Consider the following 23,804-nt stretch of genomic DNA (forward strand, 5'->3'; position numbering starts at 1 on the left):
TTACTTCCAAAATCCTTTCTTATTGCCTTTGGTCTCTCTTGCAAGCCTCAATTCATTACTGGCTTTAGCTCTTCTAACGCTAGCAAAGCTTTCCCTGCAGACAACATTATATTCTTCTTTAGATATGAACACTTCATTCCATTTGATACTCATTTCTTTGTTCCTTTTTAGCAAGCTTTTAAGTTCAGTATTCAGCCATCCTGGTCTCCATAAATGCTTTCCATTCTTCCTTCTTTTCAAAATTGTTACTGATTGTGCAGTTAGAATTTAATTTAGCAAAATATCCCATCCTTCCTGGACTTTAATTTCCTTTAGAACATCCTACCTTTCCTTCCTTTTACTGAGTCCATTAAAAACTGCCTTTCTACAGTCCATTCCTAAAATCTCAGTTTTCGCAGGTTTTCCTCCTTTTGTATTTCAAAATTATAGAATAGCATGATCGCTGCCTTCTAAATTCTCAATTCACTTTACTTCCTCAACAGTTTCCTAATTTTTGGTAAAAATTAGATCCAAATAAATACTAGCAGCAGTGGGATTTGAAACCACAACCCCAGAGACACTGGAGCCTAAATCCAGCGCCTTAGACCGCTCGGCCACGCTACCTCTTACACATGTTTAATGTTATTTATATCAGAAGTTTGCTTTTGATGTAAGTGGCAGAAAATATTTTGGATCCAATAAGACAAAAAGACAAATGTTATTATGCAACAGCAACGTAATTATTAGGGATTTGTTTGTACATTGACTTTGGGGCACCATTTTACAAAACATATGACTTGTATCCAGATATTTAACTAATCTTTCCTCTGTTGGCTCATCCGCTAATTTTTAGATATCACTAAATAAGGTGGTATAGATTACTTGCTATGATCTCCCATATACAGGACACTCAAACATGAAGGAAACCTACACCCCTGCCTGTACGTAACAGATAATCAGAAGCAGCAGCAAGGAAGTCATTATACAGCAGTGCAGAGCAATGTAGCTATGAATCCATTACTAGGGTGACTTACTGGAAAGCAGCAGAAGCAGCATGGCTCTGTTTATGTTTGCTAATCACTCTGCTCATCCTGTATTGATAACCCTAAAAAGGCAGCAGGGATATGAGCTAGCAGTTAGACTTCTTTTCACCAAGATTGATTTTGGCAAATTTTGAGAATGGTTGATCATTGATTGAACTGACATGGATGTAACATAGATGGTAAATTATGTAATTAATTCTGATGCCTAAAGCCAGCAAGACTATTCATATGCAGTATTCATTTGTATGACTTGCTCACATGTTCCTTTTCTTCTGCAGCACAGTGAAGATCACTTGATGTTACATTTGCTTTCTTAGAGAACACAGAAGCAAAACAGGAATTTAAAAGTTCAGTCTTCTCAACATCATTATTGACCACTTTAACCTTTTCATCCTTTAAAAATCCTATAGCATCTTTGGCTTTTCTTTAACTTTTGACTTACTTCCAAAATCCTTTCTTATTGCTTTTGGTCTCTCTTGCAAGCCTCACTTCATTACTGACTTTAGCTCTCCTAACGCTAGCCCAGCTTTCCCTGCAGCTAGCATTATATTCTTCTTAAGATATGAACCCTTCTTTTCATTTGATATTCATTTCTTTGTTCCTTTTTAGCAAGCTTTTAAGTTCAGTATTCTGCCATCCTGGTCTCCATAAATGCTTTCCATTCTTCCTTCTTTTCTGGATTGTTACTGATTGTGCAGTAAGAATTAAATTTAGCATAATCTCCCATCCTTCCTGGACATTTCTTTCATTTAGAACATCCTACCTTTCCTTCCTTTTAACTGAGTCCATTAAAAACTGCCTTTCTACAGTCCAATCTTAAAATCTCAGTTTTCGCAGGTTTTCCACCTTTTGTAGTTCAAAAGTATAGGATAGAATTACCGCTGCCTCCTAAATTATCGACCCCCTTTACTTCCTCAACTGTTTCCTAATTTTTGGTAAAAATTAGATCCAAATAAATAATGGCAGCGGTGGGATTTGAATCCACACCTCCAAAGAGACTGGAGCCTTAATCCAGAGACTTAGACCGCTCGGCCACGCTACCTCATATGGATGTTCAAACTTATTTAAATCAAAAATTTGCTAATGATATAAGTTGCAGAAAACATTGTATAACTAACTAGACAAAAATACAAATGTTATTATGCATGAGCAACGTAGTTATCAGGGATTTGTTTGTACATTGACTCTGGGGCACCATTTTCCAAAACATATGACTTGTATCCATATATTTAACTAATCTTTCCTCTGTTGGCTCATCCGCTAATTTTTAGATATCACTGAATTAGGTGGTATATATTACTTGTTATGATCTCCCATATACAGTACACTCAAACATGAAGGATTCCTACACCCCTGCCTGTACGTAACAGATAATCAGAAGCAGCAGCAAGGAAGACATTATACAGCAGTGCAGAGCAATGTAGCTATGAGTTCATCACTAGGGTGACTTATTAAAAAACAGCAGAAGTAGCATGGCTCTGTTTATGTTTGCTAATCACTCTGCTCATCCTGTATTTATAACCCTAAAAAGGCAGCAGGAGTATGAGGCATCAGTTGGAATTGTTTTGAACAAGATTGATTTTGGCAAATTTTGAGAATGGTTGATCATTGATTGAACTGACATGGATGTAACATAGATGGTAAATTATGTAATTAATTCTGATGCCTAAAGCCAGCATGACCACTCATATGCAGTATTCATACGTATGACTTGCTCACATGTTCCTTTTCTTCTACAGCACAGTGAAGATCACTTGATGTTACATTTGCTTTCTTAGAGAACACAGAAGCAAAACAGGAATTTAAAAGTTCAGTCTTCTCAACATCATTATTGACCACTTTAGCCTTTTCATCCTTTAAAAATCCTATAGCATCTTTGGCTTTTCTTTAACTTTTGACTTACTTCCAAAATCCTTTCTTATTGCTTTTGGTCTCTCTTGCAAGCCTCACTTCATTACTGGCTTTAGCTCTTCTAACGCTAGCCCAGCTTTCCCTGCAGACAGCATTATATTCTTCTTTAGATATGAACCCTTCTTTCCATTTGATATTCATTTCTTTGTTCCTTTTTAGCAAGCTTTTAAGTTCAGTATTCTGCCATCCTGTTCTCCATAAATGCTTTCCATTCTTCCTTCTTTTCGGGATTGTTACTGATTGTGCAGTGAGAATTTATTTTAGCAAAATCTCTCTTCCTTCCTGGACATTACTTTCCTTTAGAACATCCTACCTTTCCTTCCTTTTTACTGAGTCCATTAAAAACTGCCTCTATACAGTCGAATCTTAAAATCTCAGTTTTTGCAGGTTTTCCACCTTTTGTAGTTCAAAAGTATAGGATAGAATTACCGCTGCCTCCTAAATTCTCTATCCCCTTTACTTCCTCAACTGTTTCCTAATTTTTGGTAAAAATTAGATCCAAATAAATAATGGCAGTGGTGAGATTTTGAACCCATGCCTCCAGAGAGACTGAAGTCTTAATTCAGCACCTTAGACCACTCGGCCACGCTACCTTATACAGATTTTCATACTTATTTAAATCAGAAATTTGCTAATGATATAAGTTGCAGAAAACATTGTATAACTAATTAGACAAAAAGACAAATGTTATTATGCATGAGCAACGTAATTATCAGGGATTTGTTTGTACATTGACTCTGGGGCACCATTTTACAAAACATTTGACTTGTATCCACATATTTAACTAATCTTTCCTCTGTTGTCTCATCCGCTAATTTTTAGATATCATTGAATTAGGTGGTATAGATTACTTGCTATGATCTCCCATATACAGGACACTCAAACATGAAAGATTCCTACACCCTTGCCTGTATGTAACAGATAATCAGAAGCAGCAGCAAGGAAGACATTATACAGCAGTGCAGAGCAATGTAGCTATGAGTTCATCACTAGGGTGACTTATTGGAAAGCAGCAGAAGCAGCATGGCTCTGTTTATGTTTGCTAATCACTCTGCTCATCCTGTATTGATAACCCTAAAAAGGTAGCAGGGATATGAGCTAGCAGTTAGACTTCTTTTGACCAAGATTGATTATGGCAAATTTTGAGAATGGTTGATCATTGATTGAACTGACATGGATGTAACATAGATGGTAAATTATGTAATTAATTCTGATGCCTAAAGCCAACATGACCATTCATATGCAGTATTCATACATATGACTTGTTCACATGTTCCTTTTCTTCTACAGCACAGTGAAGATCACTTGATGTTACATTTACTTTCTTAGAGAACACAGAAGCAAAACAAGAATTTAAAAGTTCAGTCTTCTCAACATCATTATTGACCACTTTACCCTTTTCATCCTTTAAAAATCCAATAGCATCTTTGGCTTTTCTTTAACTTTTGACTTACTTCCAAAATCCTTTCTTATTGCTTTTGGTCTCTCTTGCAAGCCTCATTTCATTACTGGCTTTAGTTCTTCTAACGCTAGCCCAGCTTTATCTGCAGACAGCAATATATTCTTCTGTAGATATGAACCCTTCTTTCCATTTGATATTCATTTCTTTGTTCCTTTTTAGCAAGCTTTTAAATTCAGTATTCAGCCATCCTGGTCTCCATAAATGCTTTCCATTCTTGCTTCTCTTCGGGATTGTTACTGATTGTGCAGTGAGAATTTAATTTAGCAAAATCTCACATCCTTCCTGTACATTTCTTTCCTTTAGAACATCCTACCTTTCCTTCCTTTTTACTGAGTCCATTAAAATCTGCCTTTCTACAGTCCAATCTTAAAATCTCAGTTTTCGCAGATTTTCCACCTTTTGTAGTTCAAAAGTATAGGATAGAATTACCGCTGCCTCCTAAATTCTCAATCCTCTTTCCTTCCTCCACTGTTTCCTAATTTTTAGTAAAAATATAATCCATATAGATAATGGCAGCGGTGGAATTTGAACCCACGCCTCCAGAAAGACTGGAGCCTAAAACCAGCGTCTTAGACCGCTCGGCCACGCTACCTCTTACAGATGTTTAATGTTATTTATATCAGAAGTTTGCTGTTGATGTAAGTGGCAGAAAATATTTTATATCCAATAAGACAAAAAGACAAATGTTATTATGCAACAGCAAAGTAATTATCAGGGATTTGTTTGTACATTGACTCTGGGGCACCATTTTACAAAACATATGACTTGTATCTAGATATTTAACTAATCTTTCCTCTGTTGGCTCATCCACTAATTTTTAGATATCACTGAATTAGGTGGTATAGATTACTTGCTATAATCTCCCATATACAGGACACTCAAACATGAAGGATTCCTACACCCCTGCCTGTACATAACAGAGAATCAGAAGCAGCAGCAAGGAAGACATTATACAGCAGTGCAGAGCAGTGTAGCTATGAATCCATCAACAGGGTGACTTACTGGAAAGCAGCAGAAGCAACATGGCTCTGTTTATGTTTGCTAATCACTCTGCTCATCCTGTATTGATAACCCTAAAAAGGCAGCAGGGATATGATCTAGCAGTTAGACTTCTTTTGACCAAGATTGATTTTGGCAAATTTTGAGAATGGTTGATCATTGATTGAACTGACATGGATGTAACATAGATGGTAAATTATGTAATTAATTCTGATGCCTAAAGCCAACATGACGACTCTTTTGCAGTAATCATACGTATAAATTGCTCACATGTTCCTTTTATTCTACAGCACAGTGAAGATCACTTGATGTTACATTTGCTTTCTTAGAGAACACAGAAGCAAAATAGGAATTTAAAAGTTCAATCTTCTCAACATCATTATTGACCACTTTACCCTTTTCATCCTTTAAAAATCCTATATCATCTTTGGCTTTACTTTAACTTTTGACTTACTTCCAAAATCCTTTCTTATTGCTTTTGGTCTCTCTTGCAAGCCTCACTTCATTACTGGCTTTAGCTCTTCTAACGCTAGCCCAGCTTTCCCTGCAGACAGCATTATATTCTTCTGTAGATATGAACCATTCTTTCTATTTGATATTCATTTCTTTGTTCCTTTTTAGCAAGCTTTTAAGTTCAGTATTCAGCCATCCTGGTCTCCATAAATGCTTTCCATTCTTTCTTCTTTTCGGGATTGTTACTGATTGTGCAGTGAGAATTTAATTTAGCAAAATCTCCCATCCTTCCTGGACATTTCTATCCTTTAGAACATCCTACCTTTCCTTCCTTTTTACTGAGTCCATTAAAATCTGCCTTTCTACAGTCTAATCTTAAAATCTCAGTTTTCGCTGGTTTTCCACCTTTTGTAGTTCAAAAGTATAGGATAGAATTACCGCTGCCTCATAAATTCATAATAACCTTTACTTCCTCAACTGTTTCCTAATTTTTGGTAAAAATAAGATCCAAATAAATAACAACAGCAATGGGATTTGAACCCACGCCTCCAGAGAGACTGGAGCCTTAATCCAGCGCCTTAGACCGCAAGGCCACGCTACCTCATACAGATGTTCAAACTTATTTAAATCAGAAATTTGCTAATGATATAAAGAGCAGAAAACATTGTATATCTAATTAGACAAAAATACAAATGTTATGCATGAGCAACGTAGTTATCAGGGATTTGTTTGTACATTGACTCTGGGGCACCATTTTACAAAACATATGACTTGTATCCAGATATTTAACTAATCTTTCCTCTGTTGGCTCATCCGCTAATTTTTAGATATCACTGAATTAGGTGGTATAGATTACTTGCTATGATCTCCCATATGCAGGACACTCAAACATGAAGGATTCCTACACCCCTGCCTGTACATAACAGATAATCTGAAGCAGCAGCAAGTAAGACATCATACAGCAGTGCAGAGCAATGTAGCTATGAGTTCATCACTAGGGTGACTTACTGGAAAGCAGCAGAAGCAGCATGGCTCTGTTTATGTTTGCTGCTCATCCTGTATTGATAACGCTAAAAAGGCAGCAGGGATATGAGCTAGCAGTTAGACTTCTTTTGACCAAGATTGATTTTGGCAAATTTTGAGAATGGTTGATCATTGATTGAACTGACATGGATGTAACATAGATGGCAAATGATGTAATTAATTCTGATGCTTAAAGCCAACATGACCACTCATATGCAGTATTCATACGTATGACTTGTTCACATGTTCCTTTTCTTCTACAGCACAGTGAAGATCACTTGATGTTACATTTGCTTTCTTTGAGAATACAGAAGCCAAATAGGAATTTAAAAGTAGAGATGAGAGTTGTACTACTCGAACCGTTCGCCAATCTCAAATTCGAGCTGTTTTGGGCGGTGTTCGAGCCGTTCGGCGAACACGAACAATTTAAGAAAAATTTGGCTGTTCGAGGTTATGTTCGATAACTGTTCGTGAACCAAAATCATAACTGGATTTTTTCCCAGTAATGATGAAAATTAATGTTAATACGCAGTTTGAGTGTACAGCGGGGTGGGGGGAGGGGCAGGGGATGGATCTCTGCAGGAACAATGAAGATCTCCATTTTTTTTTTCTCTTTAATGCATTTACAGTGGGGAGGTGCAATCTGTCAGCCTATCAGCAGCGCACACACAGAGCGAAGTGCTTTTTTTCACACAAGCAAGGGCATGTGTCATTGGCAGTGTATGTCACATGTCCTTGCCCTATAAGACCAAGCCATTTTCCCCGTCGCCACCATTTTCTCACTGCTGCAGCTGCGTGTTAGACGGCACCGCTGTTGCTGTGTGCGCTATACCTTGTTAATTTCAAGCCAATTTTCGCACAAATCTACAGATAGCTTGGGAGTAGGGAATAGTTGTGATTGCAGTCCTTTTAAGGACTAGGTTACAGCATTTCCTACGACTTTTATCAGGCAGGTCTCTGCTCTTAAATAGATAGATTGTGGGAGTAAAGACTAATTGTAATTGGAGTCCTTTTCAGGACTAGGTTACATTAGTTCCTATCAGTTTTTGCCAGGCAGGTCTGTGCCAGTGATGTGCAATTTTTTTTCACAGCATTTGGCTGAATCTAGCAAAGCTAATCCTTTTTGGCCTATTGCAGAGTGTGTTAGTCAGTGGAGTAGCCTATCTATGTTGCAAGATATACCACCTGTGTATAGAATACCAATTTTTTTACTGCACCTAGTGAAGTAAAATCTTTTGGGTATAGCATCATTCTATTAGTCCATCTATACTGACCTCCATCAGGTTGCCAATTTAATATAATTTTTTTCTGCATGTAGCTCTGAAAAAATATTTGGCTTCTAGCTGTGTGTGGGACTTGTTCTATTAATCCATCTATACAGACCTCCATCAGGTTGCAAACTGAATATATTTTTTTCTGCATCTACCTCTGAAAAAATATTGGGCTTCTAGCTGTGTGTGGGACTTGTTGTATTAGTCCATCTATACTGACCTCCATCAGGTTTCAAACTGAATATATTTTTTACTGCATCTAACTCTGAAAAAATATTGGGCTTCTAGCTGTGTGTGGGACTTGTTGTATTAGTCCATCTATACAGACCTCCATCAGGTTGCAAACTGAATATATTTTTTTCTGCATCTACCTCTAAAAAAATATTGGGCATCTAGCTGTGTGTTTGACTTGTTCTATTAGTCCATCTATACTGACCTCCATCAGGTTGCAAATTGAATATAATTTTTATCTGCATCTAGCTCTGAAAAAATATTTGGCCTTCTAGCAGTGTGTGGGACTTTCTCTATTAGTCCATCTATACTGACCTCCATCAGGTTGCAAATTAAAAATAATTTTTATCTGCATCTAGCTCTGAAAAAATATTTGGCCTTCTAGCAGTGTGTGGGACTTTCTCTATTAGTCCATCTATACTGACCTCCATCAGGTTGCAAACTGAATATAATTTTTTTCTGCATCTAGCTCTGAAAAAATATTTGGCCTTCTAGCAGTGTGTGGGACTTTCTCTATTAGTCCATCTATACTGACCTCCATCAGGTTGCAAATTAAAAATAATTTTTATCTGCATCTAGCTCTGAAAATATATTTGGACTTCTAGCAGTGTGTGGGACTTTCTCTATTATTCCATCTATACTGACCTCCATCAGGTTGCAAATTGAATATAATTTTTTTCTGCATCTAACTCAGCCAATAGTTTTGGCCTAATACCACAGTTTGGCCACTCAGCTTTGCTCGGTTCCCATCCATTGTTTTTTTGTGCAAACAACTCCAGAGTTGTGAATTAGTTAACCACCAAAATGAGTGGAAAAAGGCCTGCTGCTGGTGGAAAGGGGAATAGGCGTGTTGGGAAGGGGAAAAAAGGTTGTGTCCGTGGGGTAGGTGTTAAAGCAACAGTAACATCTGCAGAAGAAAGACCATCTTCCAGCCAAACTAAAATGTCTTCTTCTTTTAGCAGACAATGTGATAAGATCCCTTTCTTACGGCCACGCCAATCGCTACAAATTCCAGATGAGGCACAAAAACAGCAGGTGCTTCAACGGATATCAAGTGCTCCTTTAAGTGGGCTCTCCTCCACATCAACTTCAACATCACAAATACTCCAGTCCTCAAAGGTGTCACCCCAATCGCACTTGCTTCCTCACAGCTCCCAAATCTCCAGCTGCCCGTCTGAGTATGAGGTAGAACAGATGGTTGAGTCTGCAGAGCTGTTTACTCATACTATAGCCTGGGAATCAGAGGTCGACTCCAGCGCTTCTGTGAATCCAGACGAGGAAATGATCTGCACTGATGCCCAGAATCTTTATGAGTCGGATCCAGGACCAGACGCAGAAGGTTCTGACCATAATGTAGACCCTCATTCCCAAACTGTAACTCCTGTTGGTGGAGACAATGAGGAAGACGATGATAAGACTCAAATACCTTATTGGAGCGACAACTTTAGTTTTTTGTCAGGGCAGGAACAGGTTGGCTCTGAGGACGACGGGTGTGATAACGCACAGGGTGATGATGATGAGGTTGGAGATCCCACTTACTGTCAAACCACAGTCAGCCAAGAGATGAGGTCAGCAGAGGAGGTGGAGGAAGATGCTAGTGACGACGAGGTCAGGTTGCGCCTTCCTGGACAGAGACGTAGTACTGGAAGCACGTCAACAATTGCATCCTCAAACACAACTCTGCCTCTCACCACAAGTCGTGGTGGCTCTTCAGGTCGCATGGGTGCTAAGCCTTGCATAGCCTGGGTATTTTTTCAGATCGATAAAGATGACCCAACTCGTGTTATCTGTAACATTTGTCAGCAAAAGCTAAGTAGAGGCCAAAAAATACATAGTTTGAGTACTTCATGCATGAACCGGCACAAGGACATGAAGCATAAGTTGCAGTGGGAAGCTCAGTGTGCTACAATGCGGCCTAGCCGGCCGGGCCAACCACCGTCTGCCATATCTTGTGCATCCGCGGCCTCTTCATCCTCTGTGACTGGGGGGACAGCAGTCACACCTGTTTTGGGGCGCAGACCTGCCACCTCTTTACCCGCAACAGCCAGCGTGATTGGTAGGTCATCATTTTCTTTGGAGGTGGTAACACCAGCTGGTGTTGAGCGCTGTCCGACATCGATAGCACCACCTTTGGATCAAGGCAACCTAACATGTCCGCCTGCATCTTCCTCACAGACCGGCAGTTTGCCGGGGACACCCTTATCAACCCCGTCTAAGCACAATAGCCTGTCCTTGGTCCCTTAGATGTGGACAAGTAAAAGACCATTTCCTCCTAGCCATGAGAAAGCTAAGAGGTTGAATTTCACCATCTGCAAGCTCTTGGCTACAGAAATACTGCCTTTTTGCCTGGTGGACACAGAGGATTTTCGAGACCTTATGTCCGTCGCAGTGCCCCAGTACCAGATGCCCAGTCGGCACTACTTCTCAAAGAAAGGTGTGCCTGCGCTCCACCAGCATGTCGCACACAACATCACCGCTTCTTTGAGAAACTCTGTGTGTGACAGGGTGCATTTCACCACAGACACTTGGACGAGTAGGCATGGACAGGGGCGTTACATGTCGCTGACTGGGCACTGGGTAACTATGGTGACAGCAGGACAAGGGGCTGCTGTCCAAGTCTTGCCGTCCCCACAAGCTGTGCATCAATCCTCTTTATGTCAAAGTTCCTCCACTGCTTCTGCCTCCTCAACCTCCTCTCGGTCTTCCACCTGCACCCAAAGCCTGTCTGGTCATGCCACAAGCTTTCTAACTGCGCAGAAGGGATCCTGCACACCTCCTTACTATGCTGGCAGTAGGGCTCAACGTCATCAGGCGGTTTTTACATTGAAATGTCTGGGAAATGTGAGTCACACAGCTGAGGAGTTGTGGTCAGCTCTGGAGAACCAATTTCATGAATGGTTGTCTCCACTGGACCTGAAACCAGTGAAGGCCGTGTGCGACAATGCTGCAAACCTGAGTGCGGCTCTTCGCCGGGGCAATGTCACACACATGCCTTGTATGGCTCACGTGTTGAACCTGGTTGTCCAGCAATTTTTAGCCCACTATCCCAGACTAGATGGCCTTCTGCAGAGGGCACGGTCGCTGTGTGCTCACTTCCGCCGTTTGCATCCCGCAGCTCAGTGACTTACATCTCTACAGAAGTCGTTGGGCCTACCACTTCACCGGCTAAAATGCGATGTGCCTACACGGTGGAATTCAACTATGCACATGTTGCAGCGACTGTGGCAGCACCGACAAGCCCTGGTGCAATACGTTCTGACTTATAGCCTGGGCCAACGAGATCCAGAGGTGGGGCAAATCACGCTGGAGGAGTGGTCTCAGATCAGGGACCTATGCACCCTTCTGCACAGTTTTGAAATGGCGACGAAGATGTTTAGTGCTGACGATGCCATTATCAGCATGACTATTCCGGTGATTTACATGCTGGAGCACATGTTAAACAGAATTCGGAGTCAGGTGGTGGCACAAGAGGAGGTGGAGGAAGTAGAGGAGGAGGAGTTGTATGCGGAAGGGCTAACATCTGCAAGGTCCAGACGGTCGGCAGCACCAAGGCGGCAGGCATGTGAGGGTGGGGGAGATGGTTTTACCAGGGCGCATGGTAGCAGCCAAACTAGTGAGGAAGGTGCAGGAGCCCAGGAAGAAGTGGAGGACGAACTGATGGAAGACTCATCAGATGAGGGAGACCTTGATCACATATCTGTTGTGCGAGGTTGGGGGGAGAGGACAGAGGAAGGAAGCATGATTGTTACCTCGCCACCAACGCAACAGGGACTTGGTGCTCCTGGATGCGCAACACACATGAGTGCCTTCTTGCTGCACTACCTGCAACATGACCCTCGAATTGTGAGAATTAGAAATAATCCTGACTACTGGGTTGCCACACTGTTAGATCCCCGGTACAAAAGTAAATTTGCAGAAATTATTCCTGCCATAAAAAGGGATGCACGCATGCAGGAGTATCAGCAGAGACTGTTGCAGAATCTTACATGTGCTTTTCCACAAAATACCAGTGGTGCACGTAATGAATCTCACAGTTCCAACTTGCCAACCATGGGACCGTCAAGTGTTCAGCACTCAAACCGTAACAGAACCAAAGTATCTGCTGGTAACATCAATTTTGCGGAATCATTTCACCACTTTTTTAGCCCATCCTTTGCAAGGCCACAGAAGACAAGAAGTCTGACACATAGTCAACCCCTAGAGATGATGGTACAGGAGTATCTCCAAGTAAACATTGAAGCCATGACTGTGTCACTGGACCCTTGCTCTTTTTGGGCTTCCAATCTGGATAAATGGCCGGAGCTGGCCACTTACGCCTTGGAGATCTTGTCATGCCCCGCAGCCAGCGTTTTGTCTGAACGTGTGTTCAGCGCTGCTGGTGGTGTGCTGACAGATAAGCGCACGCGGCTCTCCACTGATAATGTAGACAGACTCACGTTCTTAAAGATGAACAAATCATGGATCCGAAACAACTTTTCTACCCCTGTGTCATCCTGGGGAGAGTAAAAGCTTGATGATTGGTTAAAATCACCCTACCAACCGTTTTAAGCTTTCAAATTACTAATCATGTTTATCTGTATCTTGGCTGGAACATAATTTGGGCTTTGTAGCAGTGTGCAGCACTGATTCTATTAGGCCATCTATAATAAGCTCCACCAGATTTAAAATTACTAATCATGTTTATCTGTATCTTGACTGGAAAATAATTTGGGCTTTGTAGCAGTGTGCAGCACTGATCCTATTAGGCCATCTATACTAAAGCTTCACCAGATTTAAAATTAATAATAATTTTTAGCTGCATCTAGCCCGGAAAATAATTTTGGGGCTCAGAGATGCGCAAGACACATAAGTGCCTTCTTGCTGCACTACCTGCAGCATGACCCTCATATTGTCAGAATTCGAAGTAATCATGACTACTGGGTTGCCACACTCTTAGATCCCCCAAACTTTTCGATCAACCTTTTCATTTTAATAAAGACCAAAAAAATGGTCATTTTTGAAATTATAAGCATTAGCAGGTTGTTAGAAACTGAAATCAAACAATTTTCAACTCAAAACTTTATTCTAGGTGATGTTACATTTTCACATAGGACCCCTTGTTCGAAAGGAGCTTCTGAACTCTCTCGTCCATTGAATTTGTCAGGTTTTGGATGGTTTCTGCTTCAATTGTTTTGCATGAGGACAGAATACCCTCCCAGAGCTTTTGCTTAGATGTGAACTGCCTCCCGCCATCATAGACACTCCTTTTAATGATGCTCCAAAGGTTCTGAATGGGGTAGAGGTCAGGGGAGCATGGGGGTCACACCATAAGTTTGTCCCCTTTTATGCCCATATCAGCCAGAGATGCAGATGTTTTATGTGCAGCATGAGATGGTGCATTATCATGCAAAAAAATGATCTTGCTGTGAAATACACGGTTCTTCTTCTTGAACCATGGCAGGAAGTGGTGTTTGAGAAAATCCACATACATTATGGAGTTCATCTTTAGCGCCTTCAGGGATCCTAAAGGGGCTGACAATCTCTCTCCCCATGATTCCAGCCCAAAACATTACTCCACCTCCTCCTTGTTGGCGCTGTAGCCGTGTTTGCGTGGGGTGTCCATCAACCAGCCATCCTTCACTCCATCCATCTGGACCATCGAGCGCTGCACGGCACTCATCCGTGAACAAAACAGTTTTGAAATCAGTCTTCATGTAATGTTTGGCCCACTGGAGCGGTTTCTGCTTGTGTGAAGTGGATAGAGGAGGTCGACAGGATGGCGTATGCACAGCTGCAAACCTCTGAAGGACCCTGCATCTTGTTGTTCGGGGGACGTTGGAGGCACCAGCAGCTTCAAAAACTTGTCTGCTGCTATGACAAGGCTTTTTTGCCGCTGCTCTTTCAACCTGACGTAATTGCCTTTAGGAAAGAGTCCTCAATTTGCCCTTATCAGCACGCACACGTGTGTACTGTGAATCAGCTACATACTTCTTGATTGCCAAGACACTTCATCCTGATCATCGCACAATGTTGATTGTAGTCATGCCTTGACCTAAACACTCCACAATTTGTTGCTTCTCAGCAGCCGACACATCCTTTTTCTTTCCCATTTTGGCAGAAAATGTAGGCTGCTTAATAATGTGAGACAGCCTTCTTAAGTAGTCTTGCCTTTCATTGGACACACCTGCCAAACTAATTAGCACAGGTGTCTGCAATTGCTTACAGTGATATAAATAGCCCTGACACACATCACCATCAATGAGTTTAACTGACAAACAAACAAATTCTTCCCTTATCACTCCTAAACACTTTTTGCATAATAATTTGGAACACAGTGTACATGTGCTTTTCCACAAAACACCAGTGGTTCACGTAGTGAATCTTACAGTTCTAACTTGCCAACCGTGGTCTGTATGGAGTTGTTCAATAAAGGGCCCAAAATTAAGATAACATAGATGGGAGAGGTCTCTATGAATAGGAATTCCTAAGTATTTGATACCCTGTGGGGGCCAGGCAAAGGGAAAGTTGGACTTAATGGAATCCTATATGGATTTGGGGAGGGAGACATCGAGGGCCTCAGACTTCGCTGCATTGATTTTAAAATTTGACCATGTAATAAAGTGATCTATTTCAGCCATAACAGCATGGATGGATACATGTGATTGAGTGATATATACTAGGACATCATCAGCAAATAGAGAGCACTTGTACTCGGTGCTTCCCACCTCAATCCAGCTAATATTGGGGTTATGGCGAATTGATGAGAGCAGGTGCTCCGTCACTAGGATGTATAAGAGAGGGGACAGAGAACATCCCTGCCTTGTCCCATTGGTGATTGTGAAAGGTGATGAAAATGTTCTGACGCGCCCCCTGGGCCTTGGGACACCCGGAGCCGGACCCTTTTTGGTGGATGCTGGTGGTTGTAGTCTCCGTGGCGGCGACCCGGTTCCGTGGCTCAGGGCGGTCAAACCAGTGGCGGAACTATTTATGTGGTTTTGATGTTTAAATGTCCGACTACGCCACCCGTGGATTGCGGTCAGAGTGAACCGCCTCTCCAGGGCAGACCGCTGAGGCTGGTGTTGTGGGTGCAGCAGAGCGTAGCATAACTCCCCACGGGAGGAGTATAGCCTCAGGGCAGTGTATGCGGAGGATGGGGGTGATGGTGCAGGGCAGCAGCAGTAACGACACGGAGTCAGTGATGCAGTCCAGGGCCTTTACTCACAGTTCTTATTATCCAGACCACGTCTGCAGGTAACGGCTGCCCATGTCGTACTGTGCTCACCAGGTGAGGGGCTCAGACAACTCCCAGATAACTTTGGAGTGCTTCACAGGACCCCCTTTGTGTGTCCTTTGTCTGGCCTTTCTTACAAACCCTTCTGTCCGGCTGCCTCGGGCCTCCTCTTGGTAAACTTGGCGCCAGTTTCCCTGACCCTATGTTTTGCCTTCCTAGCGGGTGTAGCGAGGGACTGCGCCACATAAAATGTCACAGCCTCCTGTTTCTAGCTGAGGGTCGTTTCCTGCCTCCACTAGTTTCGGGGATCGGTCTCCCCCTTTGGCCTGACCCCTCCACGCAGGTGGATTCGGGCGTGCGGTGGCGACTCGCCCGTCCGCACCCCTGGGATCCCTTCGTTCCTCGTTCCTGGAGCCTTCTCCGCTCCTCTTCCTTCCTTCTCCCTCTTCCAGGCCTGGGCCTCTGTTACTAGGCCCGCCTCCGGAGCAGAGCTCATGCAGAGCCCCTGCTTCCTGCCACTTCTGCTCAGACTTCTCTGCACTGAACTAAGATGGTGCCCACCTTTTATACTCCCTTTTCAATGCACCCAGGAACTGCTTCCTCCCTGCTCCTGCACTACAGGGTTCCCCTTCCTCAGTGTTCCCTCCCCCCACTCCAGCCAGGGACAGGGACTGTCATGCCCATCTCAGGGGCATATTGGTCGCCCTGCCCCACGGCAATGTGGTGTAATGCATGCAGGTGTCGGGTCCTGATCCACACTACATCCTTACCTGAGAGTGAGATATCACACCTCTGGGTGAGGTGCAATACTTCTGTAGCAACCGAGCCCTCAGGGTGCTACAGTTCCATTTATCTTCAGCCTAGGTGACGTATTGCGATACAGGGCCGTGATTTTGGCTATAAAAGGGTCCCCTAGACCCCTACCCCAAGCTTTTTAAGAGAATCATATATGGCGTGCCAGGAGACTCTATGGAATGCTTTCTCAGCATCCAACGAGAGTATCTAATTACAAATTTTTAACTGCATCTAGCCCAGGAAATACTTTGTGCCTAGTAGCAGTGTCTGCTAGTCAGCGGATTATCCCGGCTGTTAAGCAACCTACACCACCTGTAGTTTGGACACTTAATTTTTTCAAAGGAAATGCTTCGGGACCATGGGATACTCAGTGAAGAGCATCAGGAGGCACCCCAAGGCATAGGGGCTGGGACTGGCAGTAGGATGCCTTGCGGTGGACAGCCGAGCTCGATCCTTATAAAAGCTTTTTAACTGCAGCAGCTTTAGTGGACGCTACTGGAGCTGGAATTACGCGGCTGCTGGCATGAGACTTGCCCTCCAATAGATCCTTGTAAATGGATTTAAAGTGTATTCATTCAAATTAGAGAGACAATTTAAATTAAAAAGCATAGAGCTGCCTCCACCACAGGGGGGCTCGCTCGACCCACCAGCGGACAGGCACCAGTATTGGGAGAGTTGGGCTGGCCGTCAGGGTTCACCGCGGCTCTGGCACAAACCCGGCGACGCGGAGGTGGCACGGGCAGGAGCGGACTGAACGTGTCGGCTTCTCACTTTTTGGATTTTAGAAGGTCATGACATGCCTATATCTGTGTCTCCCCCTCCTTTTACTCCTCTACCTCTTTTCTTTTCGCATGACTATATGTACTTGTCTCTTTTCCATGTGTTAGTTGTGTCTTCTGAGCAGTTTGTCAGCTTTTGGACACCTTTGAAGGTGTTTTCTATGTGTTTCTATGTGTTTTTGTTTGCCTGCCATTGGTTTTAATGGTGTTCGAAGGTGTTCGACGAACAGTTCGACGAACACACGGGTGTTCGACGAACCGAACCGAACTCGAACACTACGGGGGTGGCTCAACACTATTTAAAAGTTCAGTCTTCTCAACATCATTATTGACCACTTTACCCTTTTCATCCTTTAAAAATCCTATAGCATCTTTGGCTTTTCTTTAACTTTTGACTTACTTCCAAAATCCTTTCATATTGATTTTGGTCTCTTTTGCAAGCCTCAATTCATTACTTGCATTAGCTCTTCTAACGCTAGCCCAGCTTTCCCTGCAGACAGCATTATATTCTTCTTTAGATATGAACCCTTCTTTCCATTTGATATTCATTTCTTTGTTCCTTTTTAGCAAGCTTTTAAGTTCAGTATTCTGCCATCCTGTTCTCCATAAATGCTTTCCTTTCTTCCTTCTTTTCGGGATTGTTACTGATTGTGCAGTGAGAATTTATTTTAGCAAAATCTCTCTTCCTTCCTGGACATTACTTTCCTTTAGAACATCCTACCTTTCCTTCCTTTTTACTGAGTCCATTAAAAACTGCCTCTATACAGTCGAATCTTAAAATCTCAGTTTTCGCAGGTTTTCCTCCTTTTGTAGTTCAAAATTTTAGGATAGCATAATCGCTGCCTCCTAAGTTCTCAATCCCCTTTACTTCCTCAACCGTTTCCTAATTTTTGATAAAAATTAGATCCAAATAAAAAATGGCAGCGGAGGGATTTGAACCCACACCTCCGGAGAGACTGGAGCCTAAACCTGGCGCATTAGACCAGTTGGCCACGCTTCCTCTTACAGATGTTTAAAGTTATTTATATCAGAAGTTTGCTTTTGATGTAAGTGGCAGAAAATATTTTATAACCAATAAGACAAAAAGACAAATGTTATTATGCAACAGCAATGTAATTATCAAGGATTTGTGTGTACATTGACTCTGGGGCACCATTTTACAAAACATATGACTTGTATACAGATATTTAACTAATCTTTCCTCTGTTGGCTCTTATGCTAATTTTTAGATATCACTGAATTAGGTGGTATAGATTACTTGCTATGATCTCCCATATACAGGACAGTCAAACATGAAGGATTCCTACACCCCTGCCTGTATGTAACAGATAATCAGAAGCAGCAGCAAGGAAGACATTATTCAGCAGTACAGAGCAGTGTAGCTATGAATCCATCACTAGGGTGACTTACTGGAAAGCAGCAGAAGCAGCATGGCTCTGTTTATGGTTGCTAATCACTCTGCTCATCCTGTATTGATAACCCTAAAAAGGCAGCAGGAATATGAGCTAGCAGTTAGACTTCTTTTGACCAAGATTGATTTTGGCAAATTTTGAGAATGGTTGATCATTGATTGAACTGACATGGATGTAAAATAGATGGTAAATTATGTAATTAATTCTGATGCCTAAAGCCAACATGACCACTCATGTGCAGTATTCATACGTATGACTTGTTCACATGTTCCTTTTCTTCTACAGCACAGTGAAGATCACTTGATGTTACATTTGCTTTCTTAGAGAACGCATAAGCCAAATAGGAATTTAAAAGTTCTGTCTTCTCAACATCATTTATGACTAGAGATGAGCGTTGCTCTACTCGAACTGTTCGCCAATCTCAAATTCGAGCTGTTTTGGGCTGTGTTCGAGCCGTTCTGCGAACACGAACAATTTGAGAAAAATTCGGCTGTTCGAGGTTATGTTCGATAACTGTTCGTGCACCAAAATCATAACTGGATTTTTTCTCAGTAATGATGAAAATTAATGTTAATACGCAGTTTGAGTGTACAGCGGGGTGGGGGGAGGGGCAGGGGATGGATCTCTGCAGGAACAATGAAGATCTCCATTTTTTTTTCTCTTTCCCGCATTTGCAGTGGGGAGGTGCAATCTGTCAGCCTATCAGCAGCGCACACACGGAGCGAAGTGCTTTTTTTCACACAAGCAAGGGCATGTGTCATTGGCAGTGTATGTCACATGTCCTTGCCCTATAAGACCAAGCCATTTTCCCCGTCGCCACCATTTTCTCACTGCTGCAGCTGCGTGTTAGACGGCACCGCTGTTGCTGTGTGCGCTATACCTTGTTAATTTCAAGCCAATTTTCGCACAAATATACAGATAGCTTGGGAGTAGGGAATAGTTGTGATTGCAGTCCTTTTAAGGACTAGGTTACAGCATTTCCTATGACTTTTATCAGGGAGGTCTGTGCTCTTAAATAGATAGATTGTGGGAGTAAAGACTAATTGTAATTGGAGTCCTTTTCAGGACTAGGTTACATCAGTTCCTATCAGTTTTTGCCAGGCAGGTCTGTGCCAGTGCAGTGCAAGTTTTTTTCACAGCATTTGGCTGAATCTAGCAAAGCTAATCCTTTTTGGCCTATTGCAGAGTGTGTTAGTCAGTGGAGTAGCCTATCTGTGTTGCAAGATATACCACCTGTGTATAGAATACCAATTTTTTTACTGCACCTAGTGAAGTAAAATCTTTTGGGCATAGCATCATTCTATTAGTCCATCTATACTGACCTCCATCAGGTTGCAAACTGAATATAATTTTTTTCTGCATCTAGCTCTGAAAAAATATTTGGCCTTCTAGCAGTGTGTCGGACTTTCTCTATTAGTCCATCTATACTGACCTCCATCAGGTTGCAAATTAAAAATAATTTTTATCTGCATCTACAGTACCTCTGAAAAAATATTTGGGCTTCGAGCTGTGTGTGGGACTTGTTGTATTAGTCAATCTATACAGACCTCCATCAGGTTGCAAACTGAATATATTTTTTTCTGCATCTACCTCTGAAAAAATATTGGGCTTCTAGCTGTGTGTGGGACTTGTTGTATTAGTCCATCTATACTGACCTCCATCAGGTTGCAAACTGAATATATTTTTTCTGCATCTACCTCTGAAATAATAATGGGCTTCTAGCTGTGTGTGGGACTTGTTGTATTAGTCCATCTATACTGACCTCCATCAGGTTGCAAACTGAATATATTTTTTTCTGCATCTACCTCTGAAAAAATATTGGGCTTCTAGCTGTGTGTGGGAATTGTTGTATTAGTCCATCTATACTGACCTCCATCAGATTGCAAACTGAATATATTTTTTTCTGCATCTACCTCTGAAAAAATATTGGGCTTCTAGCTGTGTGTGGGACTTGTTGTATTAGTCCATCTATACTGACCTCCATCAGGTTGCAAACTGAATATATTTTTTTCTCAATCTACCTCTGAAAAAATATTGGGCTTCTAGCTGTGTGTGGGTCTTGTTCTATTAATCCATCTATACAGACCTCCATCAGGTTGCAAACTGAATATAATTTTTTTCTGCATCTAGCTCTGAAAAAATATTTGGCCTTCTAGCAGTGTGTGGGACTTTCTCTGTTAGTCCATCTATACTGACCTCCATCAGGTTGCAAACTGAATATAATTTTTTTCTGCATCTAGCTCTGAAAAAATATTTGGCCTTCTAGCAGTGTGTCGGACTTTCTCTATTAGTCCATCTATACTGACCTCCATCAGGTTGCAAATTAAAAATAATTTTTTTCTGCATCTACAGTACCTCTGAAAAAATATTTGGGCTTCTAGCTGTGTGTGGGACTTGTTGTATTAGTCCATCTATACTGACCTCCATCAGGTTGCAAACTGAATATATTTTTTTCTGCATCTACCTCTGAAAAAATATTGGGCTTCTAGCTGTGTGTGGGACTTGTTGTATTAGTCCATCTATACTGACCTCCATCAGGTTGCAAATTGAATATATTTTTTTCTGCATCTACCTCTGAAAAAATATTGGGCTTCTAGCTGTGTGTGGGTCTTGTTCTATTAATCCATCTATACAGACCTCCATCAGGTTGCAAACTGAATATAATTTTTTTCTGCATCTAGCTCTGAAAAAATATTTGGCCTTCTAGCAGTGTGTGGGACTTGTTCTATTAGTCCACCTATACTGACCTCCATCAGGTTGCAAATTCAAAATAATTTTTTGTATGCATCTAGCTCTGAAAAAATATTTGGCCTTCTAGCAGTGTGTGGGACTTTCTCTGTTAGTCCATCTATACTGACCTCCATCAGGTTGCAAACTGAATATAATTTTTTTCTGCATCTAGCTCTGAAAAAATATTTGGCCTTCTAGCAGTGTGTCGGACTTTCCCTATTAGTCCATCTATACTGACCTCCATCAGGTTGCAAATTAAAAATAATTTTTATCTGCATCTACAGTACCTCTGAAAAAATATTTGGGCTTCGAGCTGTGTGTGGGACTTGTTGTATTAGTCCATCTATACTGACCTCCATCAGGTTGCAAACTGAATATATTTTTTTCTGCATCTACCTCTGAAAAAATATTGGGCTTCTAGCTGTGTGTGGGACTTGTTGTATTAGTCCATCTATACTGACCTCCATCAGGTTGCAAACTGAATATATTTTTTCTGCATCTACCTCTGAAATAATAATGGGCTTCTAGCTGTGTGTGGGACTTGTTGTATTAGTCCATCTATACTGACCTCCATCAGGTTGCAAACTGAATATATTTTTTTCTGCATCTACCTCTGAAAAAATATTGGGCTTCTAGCTGTGTGTGGGAATTGTTGTATTAGTCCATCTATACTGACCTCCATCAGGTTGCAAACTGAATATATTTTTTTCTGCATCTACCTCTGAAAAAATATTGGGCTTCTAGCTGTGTGTGGGACTTGTTGTATTAGTCCATCTATACTGACCTCCATCAGGTTGCAAACTGAATATATTTTTTTCTCAATCTACCTCTGAAAAAATATTGGGCTTCTAGCTGTGTGTGGGTCTTGTTCTATTAATCCATCTATACAGACCTCCATCAGGTTGCAAACTGAATATAATTTTTTTCTGCATCTAGCTCTGAAAAAATATTTGGCCTTCTAGCAGTGTGTGGGACTTTCTCTGTTAGTCCATCTATACTGACCTCCATCAGGTTGCAAACTGAATATAATTTTTTTCTGCATCTAGCTCTGAAAAAATATTTGGCCTTCTAGCAGTGTGTCGGACTTTCTCTATTAGTCCATCTATACTGACCTCCATCAGGTTGCAAATTAAAAATAATTTTTTTCTGCATCTACAGTACCTCTGAAAAAATATTTGGGCTTCTAGCTGTGTGTGGGACTTGTTGTATTAGTCCATCTATACTGACCTCCATCAGGTTGCAAACTGAATATATTTTTTTCTGCATCTACCTCTGAAAAAATATTGGGCTTCTAGCTGTGTGTGGGACTTGTTGTATTAGTCCATCTATACTGACCTCCATCAGGTTGCAAATTGAATATATTTTTTTCTGCATCTACCTCTGAAAAAATATTGGGCTTCTAGCTGTGTGTGGGTCTTGTTCTATTAATCCATCTATACAGACCTCCATCAGGTTGCAAACTGAATATAATTTTTTTCTGCATCTAGCTCTGAAAAAATATTTGGCCTTCTAGCAGTGTGTGGGACTTGTTCTATTAGTCCACCTATACTGACCTCCATCAGGTTGCAAATTCAAAATAATTTTTTATATGCATCTAGCTCTGAAAAAATATTTGGCCTTCTAGCAGTGTGTGGGACTTTCTCTGTTAGTCCATCTATACTGACGTCCATCAGGTTGCAAACTGAATATAATTTTTTTCTGCATCTAGCTCTGAAAAAATATTTGGCCTTCTAGCAGTGTGTCGGACTTCCTCTATTAGTCCATCTATACTGACCTCCATCAGGTTGCAAACTGAATATATTTTTTTCTGCATCTACCTCTGAAAAAATATTGGGCTTCTAGCTGTGTGTGGGACTTGTTGTATTAGTCCATCTATACTGACCTCCATCAGGTTGCAAACTGAATATATTTTTTTCTGCATCTACCTCTGAAAAAATATTGGGCTTCTAGCTGTGTGTTGGTCTTGTTCTATTAATCCATCTATACAGACCTCCATCAGGTTGCAAACTGAATATAATTTTTTTCTGCATCTAGCTCTGAAAAAATATTTGGCCTTCTAGCAGTGTGTGGGACTTGTTCTATTAGTCCACCTATACTGACCTCCATCAGGTTGCAAATTCAAAATAATTTTTTGTATGCATCTAGCTCTGAAAAAATATTTGGCCTTCTAGCAGTGTGTGGGACTTTCTCTGTTAGTCCATCTATACTGACCTCCATCAGGTTGCAAACTGAATATAATTTTTTTCTGCATCTAGCTCTGAAAAAATATTGGGCTTCTAGCTGTGTGTGGGACTTGTTGTATTAGTCCATCTATACTGACCTCCATCAGGTTGCAAATTGAATATAATTTTTTTCTGCATCTAACCCAGCCAATAGTTTTGGCCTAATACCACAGTTTGGCCACTCAGCTCTGCTCGGTTACCATCCATTGTTTTTTTGTGCAAACAACTCCAGAGTTGTGAATTAGTTAACCACCAAAATGAGTGGAAAAAGGCCTGCTGCTGGT

General features: G+C 41.5%; 1 non-coding gene across 1 annotated transcript; it reads right to left on the minus strand.

The window, feature by feature from the left end:
• Window positions 1-521: 521 nt before the first annotated feature.
• On the minus strand, window positions 522-603 carry TRNAL-UAG (transfer RNA leucine (anticodon UAG)). The gene has a single exon. It is a non-coding gene; the product is annotated as a tRNA-Leu (tRNA).
• Between the last annotated feature and the right edge of the window lie 23,201 nt (window positions 604-23,804).

The sequence above is a fragment of the Phyllobates terribilis genome, unplaced genomic scaffold, assembly GCF_046119375.1.
Source record: "Phyllobates terribilis strain yellow unplaced genomic scaffold, ASM4611937v1 Scaffold_11__3_contigs__length_659146591, whole genome shotgun sequence".
NCBI lineage: Eukaryota > Metazoa > Chordata > Amphibia > Anura > Dendrobatidae > Phyllobates > Phyllobates terribilis.